The sequence below is a fragment of the Ovis aries genome, chromosome 22 (assembly GCF_016772045.2).
Source record: "Ovis aries strain OAR_USU_Benz2616 breed Rambouillet chromosome 22, ARS-UI_Ramb_v3.0, whole genome shotgun sequence".
Classification (NCBI taxonomy): domain Eukaryota; kingdom Metazoa; phylum Chordata; class Mammalia; order Artiodactyla; family Bovidae; genus Ovis; species Ovis aries.
Window position 1 is genome coordinate 11,741,228 of NC_056075.1, and position 24,636 is coordinate 11,765,863.

General features: G+C 37.8%; 1 non-coding gene across 1 annotated transcript; it reads left to right on the top strand.

Annotated features, from left to right (window-relative positions):
• The first annotated feature begins 16,164 nt into the window (after positions 1 to 16,164).
• On the top strand, positions 16,165 to 16,225 carry LOC114110357 (U7 small nuclear RNA). The gene has a single exon (XR_003586636.1). It is a non-coding gene; the product is annotated as a U7 small nuclear RNA (small nuclear RNA).
• Positions 16,226 to 24,636: the final 8,411 nt, after the last annotated feature.

Below are 24,636 nucleotides of genomic sequence, written 5' to 3' on the forward strand. Positions count from 1 at the left end.
CTTTGAGACAAATCTCAAAGCAAGGAAAAGGAACTTACAACACTAGAGTGGGGTCAGAGACCAGAAGGAAGGGCACCTTTCTTAGTGGGGGCTGTGTAGCCCATTTAACCTTAAATAAAATGTCCTCATAGAGGCCTAATGAAAACACTATATCAGCAGGGTCATATTACTGCAAAGGCTACCACTACTCACATTTTAAAAGAGAAATTTACAAAAGAAATCTGAACTTCAGATTCAATTTCGTAACTAGTTTCAATATCCATAACCTGCATACTGAAGCAGTTCCCGTACCTTTAAACATCTATAGAACTGGATTCTTTTTACATATATTTTACAACATTCATACATATGCTTTTTTCTGGTTAAAATAGTAGCAAATATTCATTGTTCAAAAATTGAAAAATAGAGAAAATGTATAAAGAATAAAAAGTCATCCACAATTCCACTCCCCAGAGAGAATCATACTTAAGAGTTGTGGCCTTAGAAATTTTGAAAAATGATTTCAAAAAGTCAATTTATTTAAAGAAATCATAGTATGGTTTGATTTTCTGCTTCACTTCCACTGGAATAAAAATAAAATAAGAATTTCCCAAAATCTATAACCCTTAGGGGAAGAAAGGAATGAAAATGAACAAATATCAAACTTCAATGAATATATGAAAAATCCCTATTTATGTTTTCCTTCCATTTTTCCACCACTTGAAGGCCCAAATGCTTTCTGGTTGATTGTTTGAATTAACTAGCCAGAGAACAGGTGGGAGCTAACTGAGTGGCAGACACATTGCTTTCCTGTGTCCAAAATGGGCTTTTCTTTTCTTTTTTTTTTTAAGTTTCTATACCAGCTGACTTTATTTTTTAATATAAATTTATTTATTTAATTGGAGGCTAATTACTTTTTTAAAAGGCCATATCTAGTAACTGTAGGAACTATACAAACTGGAAGAAATCAGATCAGTTTCCCCTCAAAAGAAAAAAAAGGACAAGATGTGAATAGCTTTTTCATTATCTTTGAGAAACAACTGTGAGAAAAGGCTGCAAGGAAATATCATGGAAAATGTTCTTTTCCTTGCTTTAGGAATAGGCTATGTTTGTACATCATCGCATGGACTTAGGTCTTTGCCTGTATTGTTCTAAGGTATGTTTATAGGTAGTCTCTTATGGTTCACCAAATATCTAAAGTTAAAACCCCAAATTCTGGGCCCTGTGCTTTTTGAGGTAGGAGTGTTCTAGTGTGTATCTAAAAGTTCTATTCCATTCTGAAAGAGCTTCCTGACCAGGAAACCGCAACAACTCAGGTGTTAGACGGTTTGAGGTAATAGAGACGGCACGGCATGCAGGGCAAAAAGAGCCCAGCACACTTGGGTTCAAATTCTGTACTTCTATTTGTTAACTTTTAGAAAATTATTAAACTCTGAGTGTTTTTCCTTACATATATAGCAAGTATAATATTACTACTTTCAAAGAGTGTGGTGAGAATTAGAAAAAACACACAGTGGTTAATGAAGCAGATATTCAACAAGGAAAAAATATATTAGCATCACTTATGTAGACATTTAAAGTCAGAGAAAACACTGATCATTTTCTGCGGAGGAAAGGACATTACTGTAATAGAAAATCTCTAACAACAAAATATCTTTTCCTGTGAATCCTCCCTTATCTCTCATCTCTTTCTGAAACCATTAATGAGGTTTCTGCTGGTCTATTGGGGGGTTCAGTGACCCATAGAAGGATGCCAGTGATAAAGAGGGTAACCCTGTGAGCAGAATCAGAGCCTGAGAAGAATGAAGGGGCCATGCATGGGGGGTCAGTGCTGATAAATGTCTCTGGGGAAAGAGAAAGTTCCATGACATAGTATGCCCAGGAAATGCTAAGGTTTACAGGTTTGTCTTCTGTTCATCTATTCAGAGCCTTTAATACACTAAATAAATTTAAACTCTCTAGTAGTCTTGACCATGGAACTCTTTAATAAAAAATATTCTCTTATAACCACTTATCTGTGATGATGGAACCAGTTTTTATTTATAGATTTATTTACAAATCTATCATGAACTGATACTTTTGCAAAAGTGAATTAGCAAAAAACTGAAATAATAAAACAAAGACTTCAATTCATACCTCCAATATTTATGAGAGTCTAGATACATAGATGATGATTGCAGCCATGAAATTAAAAGACACTTACTCCTTGGAAGGAAAGTTATGACCAACCTAGATAGCATATTCAAAAGCAGAGACATTACTTTGCTGATTAAGGTCTGTCTAGTCAAGGCTATGGTTTTCCTGTGGTCATGTATGGATGTGAGAGTTGGACTGTGAAGAAGGCTGAGTGCTGAAGAATTGATGCTTTTGAAGTATGGTGTTGGAGAAGACTCTTGAGAGTTCCTTGGACTGCAAGGAGATCCAGCCAGTCCATTCTGAAGATCAGCCCTGGGATTTCTTTGCAAGGAATGATGCTGAAGCTGAAACTCCAGTACTTTGGCCACCTTATGCGAAGAGTTGACTCATTGGAAAAGATTCTGATGCTGGGAGGGATTGGGGGCAGGAGGAGACGGGGACGACAGAGGATGAGATGGCTGGGTGACATCACTGACTCGATGGATGTGCGTCTGAGTGAACTCAGGAGTTGGTGATGGAGAGGGAGGACTGGCATGGGGTCGCAAAGAGTCAGACAAGACTGAGCGACTGAACTGAACTGAACTGAGATGCATAGAATTACTCTGTCAAATTGTGCTGAATGTTTTTAAATGCCCATTCTTTGGGCATTTGAACTTGTCAGGACCAAAATCGAACTGTCTGCACTTGGGCACGGAACCATACTTTGAGAAAGCCTCTTACAGGTCACACTCAGTCCCCTTGGTTTACAGGTGTGGAAACTGAGGCACAGAGAGACAAAATGACCAATTGAGGACATACAACTATGGAGAGAATAGCCAATACTACCCCGGCACTCCAGGCTAAAATAAGAGTGCTCTCTAATATTCTTTGTGTTTTGATAATAATCTCCGGAAGACAAGGACCAAATGTGTCTTGACATTTTATCAATACTTTATTAGTATGATGCTTGACTGTGGAAGATTCTTAAATATTAAATGAAAGCATAAGCAAATGTCCAAATGAATGTTCAAACCACTAACTTTATTAACTGCTTGACTTTAGATTCACTGACTACTTTAATGTTACTATTTCTCTACACAGGTTTATCAGTGCACAGTGAGCCTCTTGGGTCAAGGCATGTGGAATGGTACCTTTATTCACAGCTTTTATATACCTGTTATAAGACAGTTTTAGGTGGAGAAAAATGTTCAGCTGAAATCCAAACATGTAAAGTTAGCAAAAAGCATATGGAAGGGAGGGTGATCTAGGAGGTAGATCATAGCCACAACTACTGTGTTTGTACTTTTTGAGGCCTTTGAAATCAAATCAATATTAGGGAAACTTAATTAAACTCTTTCCCCTCCTCCAACCTGAAACCAGGTGGCTGCTTTCAGATAAGAGCAACAGACAGAAACAGTTCCATCAAAGGGAGAGCTGCTTTCCAAGAGTTCAAAGCCTTGTCCAAGGAATAATTAACACTTTTTTCATAAGCTGAAAAGGAACCCACTCATTGCCCCTCCCCCAAATTAGCCTATTTATGAGACTAGTTAGCCAAGGGGGGAAAAGTTAGATATTAGCCTAACAAATGCAAATATTTCTATGAGTTTTATTACTCAATAAGAACATGAAGGATTTTTGTGTTAAAGAACAGAAGATCACATAGAAATTCTTCTAAATACCACACTTCTCTCTGCTTTTAGCATAAGCAAATTGTTCAGTCACTAAGTCATCTCTGACTCCTTGTGACCCCATGAACTGCAGCACACCAACATCTCCTGTCCTTCACTATCTCCTGGAGTTTGTGCAAATTCATGTCCATTGAGTTGGTGATGCTATCCAGCCATCTCATCCTCTGCCTCCCTCTTCTCCTTTTGCCTTCAATCCTTCCCAGCATCAGGGTGTTTTCCAATGAGTCAGCTCTTTGCATCAGGTGGCCAAAGTATTGAGCTTCAGCTTCAGCATCAGTCCTTCCAATGAATATTCAGGGTTGATTTCCTTTAGGGTTGACTGGTTGGATTTCCTTGCAGTCCAAGGGACTCTCCTGCTAAACGCTGACTTTCCTTATAGGCCCACTACTTTTCCAAATGCGAAACAGACAGTTCTCCTGAGTTCATTCATCTCTGACACGATAGATGGCATGCAAATTCTTCTGAAATATGGAAACCCTCATGTCAGTGAGGAAATATCTCTTTTGCTTAGTTACACTGTTTATAAAATTGCAGGGAACAGTTTTTCCTTTTCCAAGTATATTTTTAGCTAAAGATAAATGTTATCACTCTCGACTTGCTGTTAAGGGTTGATGCCTTAGCATATCCTTTCTCAAGCACTTTTTTCCTCTCTTCTGGTTTTTCTCTCCCTGTCTCTTCTCCATTCCAGTCACTACCCTGAAAAAAATACTGTTAAGATGATAACAACTAATTTCAAGTAGATTGCCAAAAAACTATATGAATATCCACTCTTGGAGGGTGTTTTGCAGCTGAAGCTATTAATATTATACTGTAAGACTTAGATAAAACTTCCTCTTAATATTTTCTACTGTTAAAATTTTAGGCTCAGTGGTTTCTGAAGTCCCCCCCAACTCTAAAATATGACAACTCAGTGGGGTATGTTACACCCACTTATTCATAAGTCAAGTTTTCTGGAAACAGTATGAAATGCAAACTTTGGCAGAAATCGACTCTGAGTGCTAAAATAACTGTCATTTTCACCAAGGGTCTAGTTTCCACCTAGGTAATTTTGTTCCTTAAGTCTTTTCCCCTCAATTACCACAAAATTCTTTAAAATGTACTTATATTTTTTTAATCATTGTGTGTGCTAGGCACTCAACTTAGTTTATTTAATTCCCCCAGTTCTATGGGAGAAGTATTCTGCAATAAATAAACTGATGCTCAGACAGGTGTTCTAATTTTACAAGGTCATTTAGCGGTAATTTAACCAAGATGACCTCTATTTTGTACTGAATTTAGATTCAAAATCAATAAGCATACTGAAATATAACATCAATAATTTTTTAAATTATAAAGTAAGTACATGGTCATTGCAGAAATTTGGGAAAATTATTTAAAAGAAGAAAATAAAATTTAAATCACTCTAGCAATCCAGAGAAAACTTCTACTATGTTAAGATGTATTTCTTTCCAGATATAAACATATAAATAGGCTTTTTATGTTGTTTAAGTTCAGCCGATCATCTTTCCCCTACAAACTGTGCTTCCTGAGTTGGCTTGTTTTTTACTATCATATTAGAAAGAGAAAACTGCAAAAAAATAAAATGGAGAAAACAATTAAAGATGGAAAAATTGAAATAAGAATAAATATCAGCATGATATTAAAGGATTAGAAGAAAGGGAAAGTGGGAGAAAGAAGCTGATCACTGCACAGAAAAGACACCTTCATGTGTATTGATGTCTTGAAGGTATCAAGAAGAGATTAAATTGTGTTTTTTGTAAGAGGAGAGAAATATGTATAATTTTTTTAAAAAACATCACGGAGCAGAGGGGGAAGGGGAGAATGAGATGAATTGTGAGATTAGGATTGACATCTACACACTATCATGTATAAAACAGGTAGTTAGTGGAAGGCTACTGCATAGCACAGAGAGCTCAGCTCAGTGCTCTGAGATGACCTGGGGGTGAGATGAAGGGGTGTGGGAGGAGGTTCAAGAGGAAAGGGATGCATGCATACATGTAGCTGATTCACTCTGCTGTACTGTAGAAACTAATATGTGCTTAGTCAGTCAGTTGTGTCCAACTCTTGCAACCCCATGGATTGTAGCCTGCCAGGCTCCTCTGTCCATGGGATTCTCCAGGCAAGAATAGTGGACTGGATTGCTGTTTCCTTCTCCAGGGGATCTTCCCAACCCAGGAATCGAACCTAGGTCTCCTGCATTGCAGGCAGGTTCTTTGCTGACTGAGCTATGAGGGAAGCCTAAAACAAAATTGTAAACCAATTATACTTCAATTTAAAAAAGTAAAAAAAAAAAAAGAACTAACATTTAGGGGAAACATCATCATTTTGAGGTTCAGCATAAGGAAATCTGAAACATTTTTTCTCTTGGTCCACCTCATCTTCTAAAAAAGTGACAGTTTTCCCTACAGCCTTGTGCAGGGTCTTTATTTTAGAGAAGTGAAGGTCTATTATTTCTTGTCACCTTAAATCCCACATCACTCATCTATAGCCTACACTAAGTCAGAGCTTAGGGAGCAAATTACAAAATAGCAAAATAGCTTAGGAAAACAGCAACTTCCATTGTTGAAGGAAGAAGTGAAGGTGGGGATGTATGCTGTAACATACAATCTCTGGACATATCAAATTGATTCAGGCATTCCACTAAACCATTTCTTTCTAATTTATGAGCCAGAAAAATAACACCTTTTACCATTATAAGTCTACTCTAAAGTGGTAGAAATGTATACCAAATAGCCTGGGACCCCCATTTCTTCATTTCAATAGCTGATCTCTAACATCTCAATTTGAAGAATCCAGATGTTAATCTTTGTGAATTCCAGCGCATCAGAAGGTTACTGATGTATCTGAACTATAGCACTGGAATTGAAATTTTCAATTCAATAGTCAGCAAATCCTCTAGGACTGATCAAGTCTTCTGACTTGGAAGACCCTTATATAGGTGTTATACTTAGCTTTCCTGAAACCCTATGCCCAAAGGAAAGCTACAAATCCACAGCTGGGCTCATAAATGCCTTAGAGATATAGGCATACCTCATTTCTCATAAAAGATATGTTCTTAGAGTTTAATCATAATTTGGAAACTATACAAAATCATATATGAGGCTTATAAAAGGTAAATCACTTCTTGGTGTTATTAGTATTCCTATAAATAATTATTTCACAACAACAACAAATGCTTTTGTAATGCAAATAATCACTCATTATTTTCATTTATCCTTTAAAAATAAATTCAAATGTTTATATTCAGGGTTTGTTTAGTGGACACTTGACTTTCTTATCGGTCATATTTCAGGCAGCTCTTAGGAGCCAGTTGTATTCCAGTAAATGTTACTAAAAACATTTGCTTTTCGACATGCAGACTGTCCCCGTCACCATGTGTACTGCAGAAAGACTAGTTGTAAGAACATGGTGTGTGTGTGCTCATGTGCCTAGTCACTCAGTCGTGTCTGTCTCTTTGTGACCTCTTGGACTGTAGGCCACCAGGCTCTCTGGCCATGGGGATTCTCCAGGCAAGAATACTGGAGTAAGTTGCCATGCCCTCCTCCAGGGGATTTTCCCAACCCAGGGATCAAACCCAGATCTCCCGCATTGCAGGTGGATTCTTTGCCATCTGAGTCATCAGGGGAAAACATGGGTATCACAAGCTACATCCAGAAAAGTGCTTTCTACTGCTCCAAGTTTCCCCCCCCCCATTTGTGAAGGTTTCTCTCTTTAAGCTGAATCTCACCCTGTCAAGTTACACAGAATCCTCTAAGGAACAGCAGATTCTAATCACAAACTTTAAATAACAGAGATGAAAGATAACTCTTAAAATGTGGAAGTTTAAATTCTGGCTGTTTAAAATTAGAAACTGAGGTCCAGGGAGATGAAGATAGTGTCCATTTTTATACCAGGAGTTATCAAAAGAGCCATGATAAAATCTAGGTCTTCTGATACTAAAATACATGCTCTTCCTAATATAAAATGCTGCCACGTCTGCAGTACTTGAATCCCTGTAAATGGTATCTATTTCTAAGCCTAATTTGTAAGTAACAAATATGATTAGAAAAAGATGACAGAGTCAAATACTAGCTCATATTTTTTCCTTTGAGTGTGTTTTCTAGGCTCATCTGAAATAAAACAGAAGGATATTTTTAAAAGGTTTCTCCTATTCAAAAAACTGTGAATTCATTTCTTTAAAATGATGTCCACATTCTACGTAGATTCCAAATACAGAAATAACTAAGATGGGGAAATTTCAAACATAAGGATCTTGCAATTGAGAATGCTTTTCAACCAATGACTTCCATCAGACTAGTGCTTCTGAGGTCTGGATCTAAGGGAATATTGTCAAAGATGAACATGAAACTGAAAGGCATTACAGCCTCCTATTATCTACCTGGAGCTTTAAAGTCATGAAAACCTTGTGTGCAGCTTTGAAAAACTGCCCTGGAACATGGAATACTGTCTCTTCTTCCCAGAGCTGAAGCTGGCTTCTTCCAACCCCAGCTTTAGTATTTCTCTGGATGGCCAGTTAAATGAAACCATCTTTTCAGAAAGTCTGAATGGGTCCAAGAGCCTCCCCAACCACAAACTTCATGCATGCTAAGTCACTTCAGTCATGTCTGACTCTTTGCAACTCCATGGACTGTAGTCCATCAGGCTCCTCTGTCCATGGAATTGTCCAGGCAAGAATACTGGAATGGGTTGCCATGCCCTCCTCCAGGAGAGCTTTCTGACCCAGGGATTCAACCCATGTCTCTTATGTCTCCTGCATTGGCAGGTAGGTTCTTTACCACTAGCACCACTTCGAAAGCCTAACAACAAACTAGATAGAAAGAAAGTAAGCTCCAGTGGTGAGTAGCATGTAAAGATTTGGTTCCCAAACTTGGCTGCTCATTGAAATAATCTGGAGAACTTTAAAGGTATGAGCTGCTTGCAAAGGCTGCAAATATTCAGTGGTGTTATGGAAATTTACATTAATATGTTTCAAAAATTTTGATCTATAGATTGAATTTCTGTTTGATTAATTGATTTGTAAAAACCTATGTCCCTTTTTATGACTCCTTTTCTGCCTTTTAGGGTTGGAGTTCCATTAAGTTTAACCAGATCTTGATGCACAGATGTTACTTGATGATATTGAATGGATTTCCTCTACTATGTAATATTCCTCAACACTGTACATTGAGAAGAATTTTGGGAGCTTAAGAGGAAAAATGAAGCAAGTGCCCAATCCCCAAAGACTCTGAGTTAATAGATCTGAGGTTGAACCAGGGCTTAAATATGTTTTAAAAGCTTCCTGTAGTAGCTAGCCTTCTGGATGGTCCCCAATGAATGTCACCTACTAGTACTTGCCTCTTTATAAAGCATTCCTACATTGTAGCAAGGGCTGTTCTACATGACCAATAAAATAGTGCATAACTGATGCCATAATTAGGTTATAAAAGACACTGCAGTTTCCATCTTAGTTGCTTTATCTCTTGCAGATTTTTGCTCTGGGGAAGCCGATCACCATGCCATCAGCAGCCCGGTGGAGAAACCTATGTGGCAAGGAACTGAGGCCTCTTGCCACTAGCCACGTGAGTGAGTTTGCAAACTGATTCTCCAGCCCTGTCAAGCCTTTCCCTGGTGGCTCAGATAGTAAAGAACCCACCTGCAATGTAGGAGATCTGGGTTCGATCCCTGAGTTGGGAAGATCCGCTGGAGGAGGGCATGGCAATCTATTCCAGTGTTCTTGCCTGGAGAATTTTCTATGTTCAGAGCAACCTGGTGGGCTACAGTCCATGGGGTTGCAAAGAGTTGAACACGACTTAGAGATTAAGCGCAGCACAGTCAAGACTATCAATGACTGTAATGGTCCACATCTTGACTGCAACCTCATGAGAGATCCTGAGCCAGACTCACCCACTTCAATGGCTCCCAGCCCCTCAAAAATTGTAAGAAAACAATTTCTTCTTCTTTTAAGGTGCTGCTGCTGCTGCTAAGTCACCTCAGTTGTGTCCGACTCTGTGAGACCCCAGAGACAGCAGCCCACCAGGCTCCCCCGTTCCTGGGATTCTCCAGGCAAGAACGCTGGAGTGGATTGCCATTGCCTTCTCCAATGCATGAAAGTGAAAAGTGAAAGTGAAGTCGCTCAGTCGTGTCTGACTCCTAGCGACCCCATGGGCTGCAGCCTAATTTGAGTAATTTGTCATACAGCAATAAATAGCTAATATACTCCTCAGATGCTTTAATTAGCAGAAAAGAAAAAGGAAAAAGACTGAAGTTTCTGGATAACTATTATTATTGGCATCTAACTTAGCTCTATTATGATAAGAAGATATATGTGAAAAATTTCATTAAAAACTTTATTGAGTTATTTTATGGTCTCCAAATGATACAAATGATACATCTTGTTGAAATTTCATGTGCGCTTTAAAAGAATGTGTCTATTTTGCATTTGCTGTGTATATTGTACTGTAAATATCAGTTAGATGATGCTAATTGACAGTATTTTCCAGATCTGTGTTTTTACTCTCTTTCTGCCTAATCTGTCAATTTCTGAGAGAGGACTATTAAATCCTCCAACTATGATAATGGGTTTATCTATTTATCTTTTTAATTCTGTCAATTTTTGCTTCCTATATTTTGATGCTCTATTGTTAGATGCAAGAATATTTGTGATTGCTATATCCTATAAATTCACTAATTTTTCTTATTAGATAACCAAATATCCTCCCTTGTCTCTGGTATTTTAACTTAAACAATCAAGCAGAATGGTAAGTATATTAGTAGGAATCCTGGCTTGAGTCTTGATCTCTCTCCAACTGCCTAGTATTGTCCATGTAGTACTTCTGATTTTCCTCCTTCTGATCATAGAGTAAGATTGTATTTCCCAGCTTACTTGAAATTACACAAGACCTATGATTTCCTTTGACTGATAAAATGTCGGCATTTGACTTCAAATTATGTGAGCTGTCCTTCCCTGAACCCTGCCATACTCCAGAGAGTGAAGCCTCCATCAACCTGAGATACCCTACATCCAAAGACAAAAAGAAGCCACAGTGAGATGCTAGGAGGGGGTAAACCATGATAAAATCAAATCTCATACATGCCAGGTGGGTGACCTACAAACTGGAAAATAATTATACCACCGAGGATCTCCCACAGGAAGGAAAGTTCTGAGCCCCGTATCAGGCTCCCCAACCTGGAGGTCTGGTGACAGGAGAAGGAGCCCTCAGAGAATATGACTTTGAAGACAAGTGGGGTTTGAGCACAGTAATTCTGCAGGGGGGTTGAGCACAGTAATTCTGCAGGGGGTTTGAGCACAGTAATTCTGCAGGGCAGGGGAAACAAACTCCACTCTCAGATGGCACACACAAGGTTTCACACACCAGGACTCAGGGAAAAAAGCAGTGACTTCAAAGAGACTGGGCCAGATGGCCTTAAAGTAATGGAGGGTCTCTTACAGATGCAGGGGATGGCTGTGGCTCACTGCAGAGACAAAGACACTGGTGGCGACAGTTCTGGGGAGCCCTCATTGGCCTCTTGAAGGTTGCCATTTTCTTACCAACACTTGGCACCACTCAACAGCCTGTAGTCTCCAGAGCTAAGATGCCTCAGGCCAATCAATAGGGCTGAAACACAGCCCCAGCCATAAGCAGACAAGCTGCTTAAAGTCTTACTGAGCCCACAGCCCTCTAGACATGCCCCTTGATATGGCCCTGCCTCCTAGAAGGACAAAACCCAGCTCCACCCACCAGTGGGCAGGAACCAGTCCTTCCAACCAAGAAGCCTGCACAAACTTCTTAGCCTCACCCACCAGGTGGCAGACAGCAGAAGCAAGAAGAACTACAACCTTGCAGCCTGCACAATGGAAATCACAATCACAGAAAGTTAGACAAAATGAGATGCAGGAGGAATATGTCCCAAATAAAGGAACAACATAAAAGTCCAGAAGAACAACTAAGTGAAGTGAAGATATGCAATCTACCCCCAAAAAAGACCATATATAACAAAAGTGAAAGTCACTCAGTTATGTCCAATTGTTTGTGACCCCATGGACTCTACAGTCCATGGAATTCACCAGACCAGAATACTGAGGTGGGTAGCCTTTCCCTTCTCCAGGGGATCTCCCCAATCCAGGGATTAAACCCAGGTTTCCTACATTGTGGGTGGATTCTTTACTGGCTGAGCCACCAGGGAAGCCCAAGAACACTGGAGTGGCTAACCTATCCTTTCTCCAGTGAATCTTCCCAACCCAGGAAAATCAAACCAGGTTCTCCTGCACTGCAGCTGGATTGTTCACCAACCGAGCTATCAGGGAAGCCCATATATAACAAACACCACAGCTAACATCATACTGAACTGTGAAAGGCTGAAATTTTTACTCTAAATCAGGAACAAAACAAGGATGCCTACTCTCAGCACTCTTATTCAACATAGTTCAGGAAGTTCCCATCAGAGCAATCAAAGAAAGATAAATAAATAAAAGGCATCCAAATTGTCAAGGAAAAAGTAAAATTATGATTTTTCTTTTTACAGATAATATGGTCTTATATATACAAAATACTAAAGACTTAAACAAAAAAACTGTTGAAACTAATTGACAAGTTCAGCAAAGTTGTAGAATATAAATTAATATATAGAAATCAGTTGCATTTCTATATGCTAATAATCAAATATCTTAAAAAGAAATGAAAAACAATGCCATTCATAGTAGCATCAAAACCAATAAAAGACTCATAAATAAATTTAACCAAAGAAGTGAAAGACCTATATAATGAAAACTAAAAGACTTTGATGAAAGAAATTAAAGAAGATATAAACAAATTGAAAAATAGCTCTTGTTTATGGATAGAAGAATTAGTGTTATGAAAGAGTACATTTTACTCAAAGTCATCTATAGTTTCAATGCCATCTCTATCAGGATTTCAATGACATTTTTACAGAAATAGAAAAAAAAAATTTTTAAATTTGTATAGCATCCCAGAAGACCCCTTTGTATATTGTCACCCTGCTTATTTAACTTATATGCAGAGTACATCATGAGAAATGCTAGGATGGATGAAGCACAAGCTGGAATCAAGATTGCCAGGAGAAATATCAGTAACCTCAGATATGCAGATGACACCACCCTTATGGCAGAAAATGAAGAACTAAAGAGCCTCTTGATGAAAGTGAAAGATGAGGGTGAAAAAGTTGGCTTAAAGCTCAACATTCAGAAAACTAAGATCATGGCATCCAGTCCCATCACTTCACGGCAAACAAATAGGGAAACAGTGAACACAGTGGCTGACTTTATTTTTCTGGGCTCCAAAATCACTGCAGATGGTGACTGCAGCCATGAAATTAAAAGATGTTTTCTCCTTGGAAGAAAAGCTATGACCAACCTAGACAGCATATTAAAAAGCAGAGACATTACTTTGTCAACAAAGGTCCATCTAGTCAAGACTATGGTTTTTCCAGTAGTCATGTACGGATATGAGAGTTGGACTATAAAGAAGGCTTAGTGCCAAAGAATTGATGCTTTTGAACTATGGCGTTGGAGAAGACTCTTGAGTGTCCTTTGGACTGCAAGGAGATCCAACCAGTCCATCCTAAAGGAGATCAGTCCTGAGCGTTCATTGAAGGGTTCACAGGAAGGACTGATATTGAAGTTGAAACTCTAATGAAAGGTTGTTGCTGAATGAAAAGATGCCGGGATTCTTGGCCTCTGGAGGAGAAGAATTCAATCCGGGGCCCGAGATGAGGCTTGATCACTCAGAGCTTTTGTGTAATACAGTTTTATTAAAGTATAAAGGAGATAGAGAAAGATTCTGACATAGGCATTAGAAGGGGGCAGAAAGAGTACCCCACCACCAGTCTTCAGCTGGATGTTATGTAGTCACTAGCAGTCTGTCAATGAAAGAAAGGAATGTCTTAAAACTCAGAATGGCACCAGTATCCTCACCCATAAGATGTATTTTGGGATAATCTTGACACCAGATGATTCATCCCGGGCCATATAATGATTAACTTGAATTTTGTAGAAAGGTAGATTACCATACAAATAGTTTTATTTACATAGATTAGGGGAACAATATCTGAGTATAACATAGTGGTTTGTCAAGTAGGTTCTGAGTCATTAGGTAGAACTGACTTGAAGACAGAGTTTGGGGTAAATGCATAGTACATTAACATAGCTTAAGACAAACATTTCCATAAGAAAAATGTATTGGTTAACTCAAGGTTTGAGAATAATTAACTTCAAGTAAAACCAGGTGTTGTTATGGCAACACAGTATTTTAAGAGAAACCTCCTTTTAAATTTGTATAGAGAAGAAGAAAATAACGCTAGTTTGTTTCCTACTGCCACTTAAGAGAGATAAAAATGTCTGACACTTGCAGGCTATTTCCTCCATTTGGAGACCCCTGGCCTTCCTGCCTGTTACTCTCTCGCTAATACTTTGGCCACCTGATGCGAAGAGTTGACTCATTTGAAGACACTGATGCTGGGAAAGATTGAAGTCAGGAGAAGAAGGGAACAACAGAGGATGAGATGTTTGCATGGCATCACCAACTCCATGGACATGAGTTTGGGTAAACTCTGGGAGTTGGTGATGGACAGGGAGGCCTGGCACGCTGCAGTCCATGGGGTCTTGAAGAGTCGGACACGACTGAGTGACTGGACTGAACTGAGCTGAACAGAAGATCCCAAACAGCCAAATTAATCTTGAGACAGAAGAACAAAGCTGGAAGCATTAAACTTTCTGATTTCAAACTGTAGTAAGAGGCTATAGCAATTAAAACAGTATACTAACGGCATAAAAATAGAACTGTATAAAAATGGAACAAAATAGAGATAAAAAATAAGCCTATGTATATGATCAACTAATAGTTAACAGCAGAGCCAAGAATACTCATTTGGGAAAGATTAGTCTCTTCAATAAGTGGTGTTAAAAAAACTGGATGCAGAAAAGTGAAATTGGACTCCTATATTACATTAGTCACAAAAATTAGTTCAAAATGACTAGAGATTTCAACAAAATGTCGGAAATTGTAAAAACCATAGAAGAAAGCATAGGGAAAAACCTTTATGTTGCTGTTCGCACTGATTTTTTTAGGATATGATGCCAAAAGCACGGTAACAAAATAAAAAATAAACAAATGGGAGACCATCAAACTATAAATCTTCTGCACAGCAAAAGAAACAACCAACCAATGAAAAGGTAACCTTTGGATGGAAGAAAATATCTGTAAACCATATATTGGATAAAGGATTAATATCCAAAATATATAAAGAATGCATACAATTCAATAACAATAATCAATTAAAATGGACAGAAGAATGAATAGAAATTTTTCTAAAGAATACATACATGTGGATAACAGGTGCATAGATAATTCTCAGCATCACTAATCACCAGATAAATGCAAATCAAAACCACAATAAGATATCACCTAACACCCATTAGACTGACTATCATCAAGAAGACAAGATTTAACAAGTGAGGATGTGGAGAATTGTGCACTATTTATATATAAATATAAATTGGTTCAGCTACTATGGAGAAAAGAATGAAAGGTCTTTAAAATACTTAAAATGGAGCTATTAATGCCTTTTGACTGGCAATCCCACTTATGAGTATATATCCAAAGGAAATGAAATCAGGATATTGAAAAGATATCTGCAGTCTCACAGCAGCATTATTCACAATAACCAAGACATAGAAACAACCTAAATCTCCATAAATCCATTGGATGAATAAGGAAGATATATCTCTGTATACACCTATGTATAGCTTCTGTATCTATATCTATCTTCCCATAAAATGAAATATTATTCAGCCATGAGAAAGAAATTCTATTTCTGATAACACAGATTTTGAAAGCATTATGCTAAGTGAGATAAATCAGAGTGAACAATAAATACTCTATAATAGCATGTATATGTGGAACCTAAAAGCCAAACTTTTAGAAGCAGAGGGTAGAATAGTGGTTATTAGGGGTTGTGGATTGCTCAGCTTGGGGAGATGTTCATTAAAAGGTACAAACTTCCAGTTAGAAGATCAGTGAGTTCTGGAGATTTCTCTAATCTAGTGATTATAGTTAACAATATTGTATTATACACCTCAATGGTTTTAGATCTTAAATGGTCTCTCAACAAAAAAGGAATAACTATGCAACATGAGAAAGATATTAGTTAATGCTATGGTGGTATTCGTATTGCAGTACATAAAGGTATCAAATCAATATATCATATATCTTATATTCACACAATTTTATATGTCAATTATGTCTCAATAAAAATAAAAGAAATGTTTTAAGATGATAGATTTTATATATGTAATCATTTTTCAAAGATTTGGTTGGTATGTTTCAGAAATGTTTTTTTTTCCCTCAACACAAAATACAATATGAACCTAACTTAAAATACTCTGTGGAAGTGTTATATCTCTTTTAGAATTTGTCTAGCAGGTTTTCTGGGCCTCACCAGAAACCATTAGTTAGCATGCGTGCTCACTGGGTCTGACTCTTTGCAACCCCATGGACTATAGCCCACCAGGCTCTTCTGTCCATGGGATATTTCCGGGGAAGAATACTGGAATGGGTTGCCATTTCCTCCTCTAGGGGATCTTCCTGACCCAGGGATCAAACCAGTGTCTTCTGGTCTCCTGGACTAGTAGGTGGATTCTTTACCACTGAGCCACCTGGGAAGACCCACCAGAAACCACCCCTGCTCAAAATAATCTGTGGAGACATATATGCTGATATTCATAAACAAGAATGCCTACATAGCAAACTTTTTACTTTTTGAAAAGAGGAGAGTGATACAAAATATCTGGCCACACATTAGGAACATAACTCAACCCCAGTGAGACCAAATCTATGGTATAAACATATGTTTTACTACTCACGCTTTTTAAACAACGTACAACCTTATGATGGGCATCTTCCAGGATTTCTATTTAGCAGAATTGGTCACCATGGTAACAATGTGAACACAATGATTCCTATGCTTTCTCATGAAGGTTGAATGACCAAAGTAAGCCACTTGGGAGCTGAGGTTTTCAGTTATAGCAACACATACTCCCCACAGAGTTCATAAAATCGCTTCTCAGTCAATCTGAATCAATTGACATGGTAGTCAAAATGGCTGGCTGATGTTGCTGAAAATCCTGATATTTCCGGCATCTTACCCACCTGAGTTGACCAATCTGACCTTATAGTTTTCAAAGCAGCAGAGCACTGGCTATGCCCACAAGTCTTACATGGTGATGGGTTGCGAGCTAGATAATGGAAAAAGTCATGTAGTTGATTAAACAGGCATCTAGATAAAAACTAAACATGATTAAAAACATGTGGATAATAAATTCAGATCAGTTCAGTTCAGATGCTCAGTTGCATCCAACTCATCATGACCCCAAGACCACAGTGCTCCAGGCCTCCCTGTCCATCACCAACTCCTGGAGTCTACTCAACTCATTTCCATTGAGTCGGTGATGCCATCCAACCATCTCATCCTCTGTTGTCCCCTTCTCCTCTTGCCCTCAATCTTTCCCAGCATCAGGGTCTTTTCAAATGAGTCAGCTCTTCACATCAGGTGGCTAAAGTATTGGAGTTTCAGCTTCAACATCAGTCCTTCAAATGAACACCAGGACTGAGCTCCATTAGGATGGACTGGTTTGATCTCCTTGCAGTCCAAGGGACTCTCAAGAGTCTTCTCCAACATCACAGTTCAAAAGCATCAATTCTTTGGCACTAAGCCTTCTTTATAGTCCAACTCTCACATCCATACATGACCACTGGAAAAACCATAGCCTTGACTAGATGGACCTTTTTTGGAAAAGTAATGTCTCTGCTTTTTAACATGCTGTCTAGGTTGGTCATAACTTTTCTTACAAGAAGCAAACGTCTTTTCATTTCATGCTGCAGTCACCATCTGCAGTGATTCTGGAGCCCAGAAAAATAAAGCCAGCCTTGTTTTTACTGCTTCCCCATCTATTTGCCATGAAGTGATGGGACCAGATGCCATGATCTTAGTTTTCTGAATGTTGAGCTTTAAGCCAACTTTTTCATGCTCCTCTTTCACTTTCATCAAGAGGCTGTTTAATTCTTTTTCACATTCTCCCATAAGGGTGTCATCTGCATATCTGAGGTTATTGATATTTCTCCCGGCAATCTTGATTCCAGCTAGTGTTCATCCAGTCCAGCATTTCTCATGATGTACTCTGCATAGAAGTTAAATAAGCAGGGTGACAATATACAGCCTCGATGTACTCCTTTTCCTATTTGGAACCAGTTTGTTCCATGTCCAATTCTAACTGTTGCTTCCTGACCTGCATACAGATTTCTCAAGAGGCAGGTCAGGTGGTCTGGTATTCCCATCTCTTTCAGAATTTTCCACAGTTTGTTATGATCCACACAGTCAAAGGCTTTGGCATAGTCAGTAAAGCAAAAATAGGTGATTTCTGGAACACTTTTTTTTTCGATGATCCAATGCCTGTTGGCAAATTGATCTCTGATTCCTCTGCTTTTTCTAAAACCAGCTTGAACATCTGGAAGTTCACACATCACATGTTCCTGAAGCCTGGCTTGGAGAATTTTGAGCATTACTTTACTAGTGTGTGAGATGAGTGCAATTGTGTGGTAGTTTGAGCATTCTTTGGCATTGCCTTTCTTTGGGATTGGAATGAAAACTGACCTTTTCCAGTCCTGTGGCCACTGCTGAGTTTTCCAAATTTGCTGGCATATTGAATGTAGCACTTTCACAGCATCATCTTCCAGGATTTGAAATAGCTCCGCTGGAATTCCATCACTTCCACTAGCTTTGTTTGTAGTGATGCCTCCCAAAGCCCACTTGATATCACATTCCAGGATGTCTGGCTCTAGGTGAGTGATCATACCATCGTGATTATCTGGGTTGTGAAGATCTTTTTTGTACTGTTCTTCTGTGTGTTCTTGCCACCTCTTCTTAACATCTTCCGCTTCTGTTATGTCCATACCAATAAAGATGGGCTTTATCGAGCCCATCTTTGCATGAAATTTTCCCTTGGTATCTCTAATTTTCTTAAAGAGATCTCTAGTCTTTCCCATTTTATCGTTTTCCTCTATTTCTTTGCACTGATTACTGAGGAAGTCTTTCTTATCTCACCTGGCTATTCTTTGGAACTCTGCATTCAAATGGGTATATCTTTCCTTTCCTCCTTTGCTTTTCACTTCTCTTGTTTGCATAGCTATTTGTAAGGCTTCGTCGACAGCCATTTTGCTTTTTTGCATTTCTTTTCCATGGGGGCGATCTTGATCCCTGTCTCCTGTACAATGTCACAAACCTCCATCCATAGTTCTTCAGGCGCTCTGTCTATCAGATATAGTCCCTTAAATCTATTTCTCTATACTTCCACTGTATAATTATAAGGAATTTGATTTAGGTCATACCTGAATGGTTTAGTGGTTTTCCCTACTTTCTTCAATTTGAGTCTGAATTTGGCAATAAGGATTTCGTGATCTGAGCCACAGTCAGCTCCCAGTCTTGTTTTTGCTGACTGTATAGAGCTTCTCCATCTTTGGCTGCAAAGAATATAATCAATTTGATTTCGATGTTGTCCATCTGGTGATGTTGAATCTTCAGTTCAGTTCAGTTCAGTCACTCAGTCATGTCCGACTCTTTGCGACCTCATGAATCTCAGCATGCCAGGCCTCCCTGTCCGTCGCCACTCCCGGAGTTCACTCAAACTCACGTCCATCGAGCCAGTGATACCATCCAGCCATCTCATCCTCTGTCATCCCTTTTCCTCCTGCCCCTAATCCCTCCCAGCATGAGTCTTTTCCAGTGAGTCAACTCTTCACATCAGATGGCCAAAGTACTGGAGTTTCAGCTTTAGTATCATCCCTTCCAAAGAATACCCAGGACTGATCTCCTTTAGAATGGACTGGTTGGATTTCCTTGCAGTCCAAGGGACTCTCAAGAGTCTTCTCCAATACCACAGTCCAAAAGCATCTATTCTTCAGTGCTCAGCTTTCTTCAGAGTCCAACTCTCACATCCATACATGACTACTGGAAAAACAATAGCCTTGACTAGATGAACCTTCGCTGGCAAAGTAATGTCTCTGCTTTTGAATATGCTATCTAGATTGGTCATAACTTTCCTTCCAAGGAGTAAGTGTCTTTTAATTTCATGGCTGCAATCACCATCTTCAGTTATTTAGGAGCCCCCCAAAATAAAGCCTGACACTGTTTCCCCATCTATTTGCCATGAAGTGATGGGACCAGATGCCATGATCTTAGTTTTCTGAATGTTGAGCTTTAAGCCACCTTTTTCACTCTCCTCTTTCACTTTCTTCAAGAGGCTTTTTAGTTCCTCTTCACTTTTTGCCATAAGGGTGGTTAAAGAGATACAAATAAATCTTTCATTTACAGCAATTTCAAAGTAGAATGATAACTGTTACTTCTTCTTTCACCTAAGCTGGCTCTAAAATTTACTCTGAGGAAGAGAATAGAGATTTTTATGAGTGAAATTGGCTAATGTTAGCTGATAAGTGTGTATTAGTTTAGTAAATGAATAGAAAACTAATGCCAGTCAGTATTTTTAACAGGGAATCCTCATAGAAAAATCAATAAAGAATGTTAATTAAAATATGTTTATAATTTTCTAGTTTGTAAATATAATCACAATAATTTAATTTTCAGTCTAGTGAGACATTTTATAATTACTCCAGTTTTATAGATGAATAAATATAAGGTTAATAATGATTATGCAACTGAAATATACATAACAGGTAAGTGGCAGATTAAAATTAAGTTTAAGGCTTTCTAAAGGTACCACTCATATCTTTCATTAATATAATTCAATAAGGAACTCAAATATAGTAGATAAATTCAAAATGATGCTAAGGAAAACAATGAGGTGAGTTTTATTTATTTTATTACTGTTTCTGTAGACTTTGGAGGAGTTTGAATAAATAAAGTCCCAAATGTCAAAAACAAAATTTTAATAATTTAAGAAGAAAAAATAGGAAACTATCTTTTACACAAGGATAGAAAAGAAGTCTTTAAGTAAAGCACACAAAAAAGAACAAACCACGAATAAAAGATTGGTAACTTTACTGTATTAAAATTAAAGTCATATCTATTACAAAGAATCAATGATGAATAAGCTCAAAAGGTGAGTCAAAGACCAAAAAATGTTATTTGCAAAGACCAAAAAGAGAAAAGTGTTTCTGTTATATAGGGAAACTGTTACAACTTTGAAATAGAATGAAGAAGACCAGGATATATAGAAACTATGGTCAAGTTTGCTAGAAATGCAAGGTAAATAACACAAAGACATGCAGATTAAAACAATAAAGTGCAGTTTTACATAGGCTATTTTGGAAGAGTTATAACGCTTGGGAGGATCACTGACCAACAGACAGTGGCTTTGAAGGCAGCCAATTCAAGACAACCTTTCAGAGAGACAGTCGAGAAACAGACACACTCACTTCATTCTTCACTGCCTACCTCATTCTGATCTCCTGCTAGAGGTCCCTATTGGCTGAAACTAGAGGGATATGAATATGTTGATATAGTCCATATGGCCAGAATGCCAGCACAGGTAGGGGTGAGGCAAGGTAGTAAGTATATCTGGAAGGATAGATGAAAGAGAGGTGACACAGAGCCTCTGATGCTGGGGGTCCCCTCCACCAAGACAAACGTCTGTCAAAATATTGTATTTTAGGGAGGAGGAATACAGGGGGAACATATTCTTATTTTTAAAGTCTAGATTTAAACATTGTATTAAAATCCCTCTGTTGATTCAAATGCATACATTATTTTTCTCCTGGGAACAAGCTTTACAAAACAATCTATTGTCTAGATAGATTACAAAACTAGAGTGTTTTAGTCTATAATGCTGATTTCAAATAGTACATTTGGATGCTTTACAAAAAAGAGTCCTTGAGGGATAAATTAAAAAAAATAATTTCCGAGAAACAGTATAGAGTAGAGAACTATATTTATTCTCACTGTTCTACAAGATTTTTTTATGTTCTTTAAGGCATGACTTGGAGAAATTGCAGGTTCGTTCCAGACTACTACAATAAAGTGAATATTACGATAATGTAAGTCGTGAATTTTTTGATTTCCCAGTGCCTATAAAAGTTATGTAATAGCATTATGTCTAAAAAAATAATGTATAATACCTTAATCAAAAAAATAATGCTGTTGGAAAAATGGCAGTGATAGACTTGTTCTTTGTAGGGTTACTGCAAACCTTCAGTTTAAAAAAAATGCAATATCTGCAAAAAACAGTAAATTGAAGTATGCTTGTAACTTGTTTTTATTTTACAAAGTTTGCTTTTGGCCTTTGCTAGTAATAATCTAAAATGTGAGAGTTCATTTTACGCACTTGACTAGCTGTTTTAATTATACCCTATGGCGCTGAATGAGCATCTACATAGCCTAGTTCTCCCTGAATTTAGACAGAAGCATATAAATTGCAATCCAGTGAAAGTATCTCCAACAGCTTTCAACTGAGTTTGAAAATGGTTTTGTTTACTATGTGAGCCAGGGTAGTATCTGTATTAGTGAAGGTAATCCAAACAAAACAAACTTTTAGTTAGTAGTAGTATAATGAAATTCAACAATTCACCCAACATATCCAACACTTGAGCACCTTCGAAATGTTCTAGATGTTTGATTTACATCACTGAAGTACAGAGAAGTATTTCTGTGCTACAGAAACTCATGTTCTAGCAATGGAGACAAGCAATATGTAATGTATATAATAAGTTTATAAACTGCATAGTATGTTAGAAAAGGATATATGCTACAGAGAAAATAAAAAGTAGAGCAAGATAAGGGAGACTAGACTGTGGGGCATATTGCAGTTAGGATTAGGATTAGGATTAGCTTCATTGATAAGGTAATGTTTATATCAAGGTTTGGAATCAGCATGCGAGGTAACCAAGCATATAGCTGGAGGAAGAGCTATATGCTCTTTGCTCAGAGAGAAAAACGTCATAGGTATGTGTATATATATATATACACACACACACATATATATATATAAAAGAGTGTGTGTTCTGAAATTAAAAATGTAAAAAGGGTTAACTTAGTTGGTATACCACCTTTTTCCTTAATCTCTCCTTTATCACATCTAAAGCACCATACTTTTTACCAAGAGTTCTGCTTCTCAGCTACGGTGGTGACAATAGAAGAATAGTCTCATAATTGTCCATTTACTTGACTTCTAATTATGTATGTAACACCAATTCTATTACCACCAATTATGGTAACTGAAAACAATTAAAAAAATTTTGGTTGTTTGCATTCCCCTTATTTGTGTGTGTGTGTGGCTTTTTGCATAACATATTTGCATACAAGGGCATATAGCCATCACATACTATATTTTCTCCCTTCTACGTACATTCACTATTAATTCTATTCATTGTTGTTCAGTCACTAAGTCATATTTACCCACTTTGCAATCCTATGGACTGCAGCATGCCAGATTTCCTTTTTCTTTACTATTTCCTGGAGTTTGCTCAGATTCATGTCCATTGAGTCAGTGAGGCTGTCCAACCATCTAATCCTCTGTTGCATCCTTCTCCCCTTGCCCTCAGTTTTTCTCAGAATCAGGGTCTTTTCCACTGAGTCAGTTCTTCATATCAGTGGCCAGAATATTGGCATTTCAGCTTCAGCACTGGTTTTCCCAATGAATATTGATTTCCTTTAGGATTGACTGGTTTGATCTCCTTGCTGTCCAAGGGACTCTCAGGAGTCTTCTGCACCACCACAATTTGAAGGCATCAGTTCTTCAGTGCTCTGCCTTCTTCATCCATACACGACTACTGGAATTAATTAATTCTATTAGTTATATAATTATAACTATTAATTCTATAAGCAAGTGTATATTTGGTGCTCATCACCAGTCATATTGACGTCTCTCTCTACATGTGGATTTTCTGAAGTTTGCTATTTAACTCCTCAGGGAGCATGGCAAGAGCATTCTTCCTGTATGCCAATAACACATGTGCTATTCTATACTTGCAAGTCAGCATTGCTGGATATAAAGTCCTTTCCTATATATTAAGCCAATTTTCTCTGGTATAAAATTTTTGTTGTTCAGGCGCCAAGTTGTGTCTGACTCTTTGTGACCCCATGGACCGCAGCATGCAAGGCTTCCCTGTCCCTTACCTCCTGGAGTTTGACCAAGTTCACCCATTGAATTGGTGATGCCATCCAACCATCTCATCCCTTGTGGCCCTCTTCTCTTCCTGCCTTCAATTTTTCCCAGCACTGGTACTACTGTCTAATAGTTTGAAGATAACCTAGTATTATTTCTTATTTACTGCTTTGGTCTAGACAACTAAATACTTTATTTTTAGGGTTGACACTAAAAAGTACCTTTCTGTTGATTGTTCTAGGTTGATATTCATAGGTACACACTACACTTTCAAATTATAGTTAAAGATATTTCATTTTTAATTCAGAAAAGCTTTCTTGAATTATAGTTTTTCATATTCTCCCCCTTGCTTTGGCGTTTTCTTCAGGAATGCATATTACTTATGTGTTGGATTTTCTTTGTCTATCTTCAGTATTGGTTATTTTCTCTTGAATTCTTTTCACCCCATTTCCTTTTTATTTTTATTTATATTAAGACATTATTTACTGTGTTTATTCATCTTTCTCCACTGTATTTTTAGTCCAGTCTTAATTTCTAAAATTATTTCCCCCTTAGTTCTAATTCTTCTTTTAGTTTTGTCTTCCCACTTCTAAGTTTTTCTAATTCCTATTTACATTGCTCTTTAAATCATATATTTATATTTTTGTTTTGAAACAGTAAGTTACAGTTTAAATTTTCTTATGGGATGCCTATCTGGTATGCTTTGGTTATCTATAAGGATGTTATTTTTCTCTATATTCGTTTCTTAGT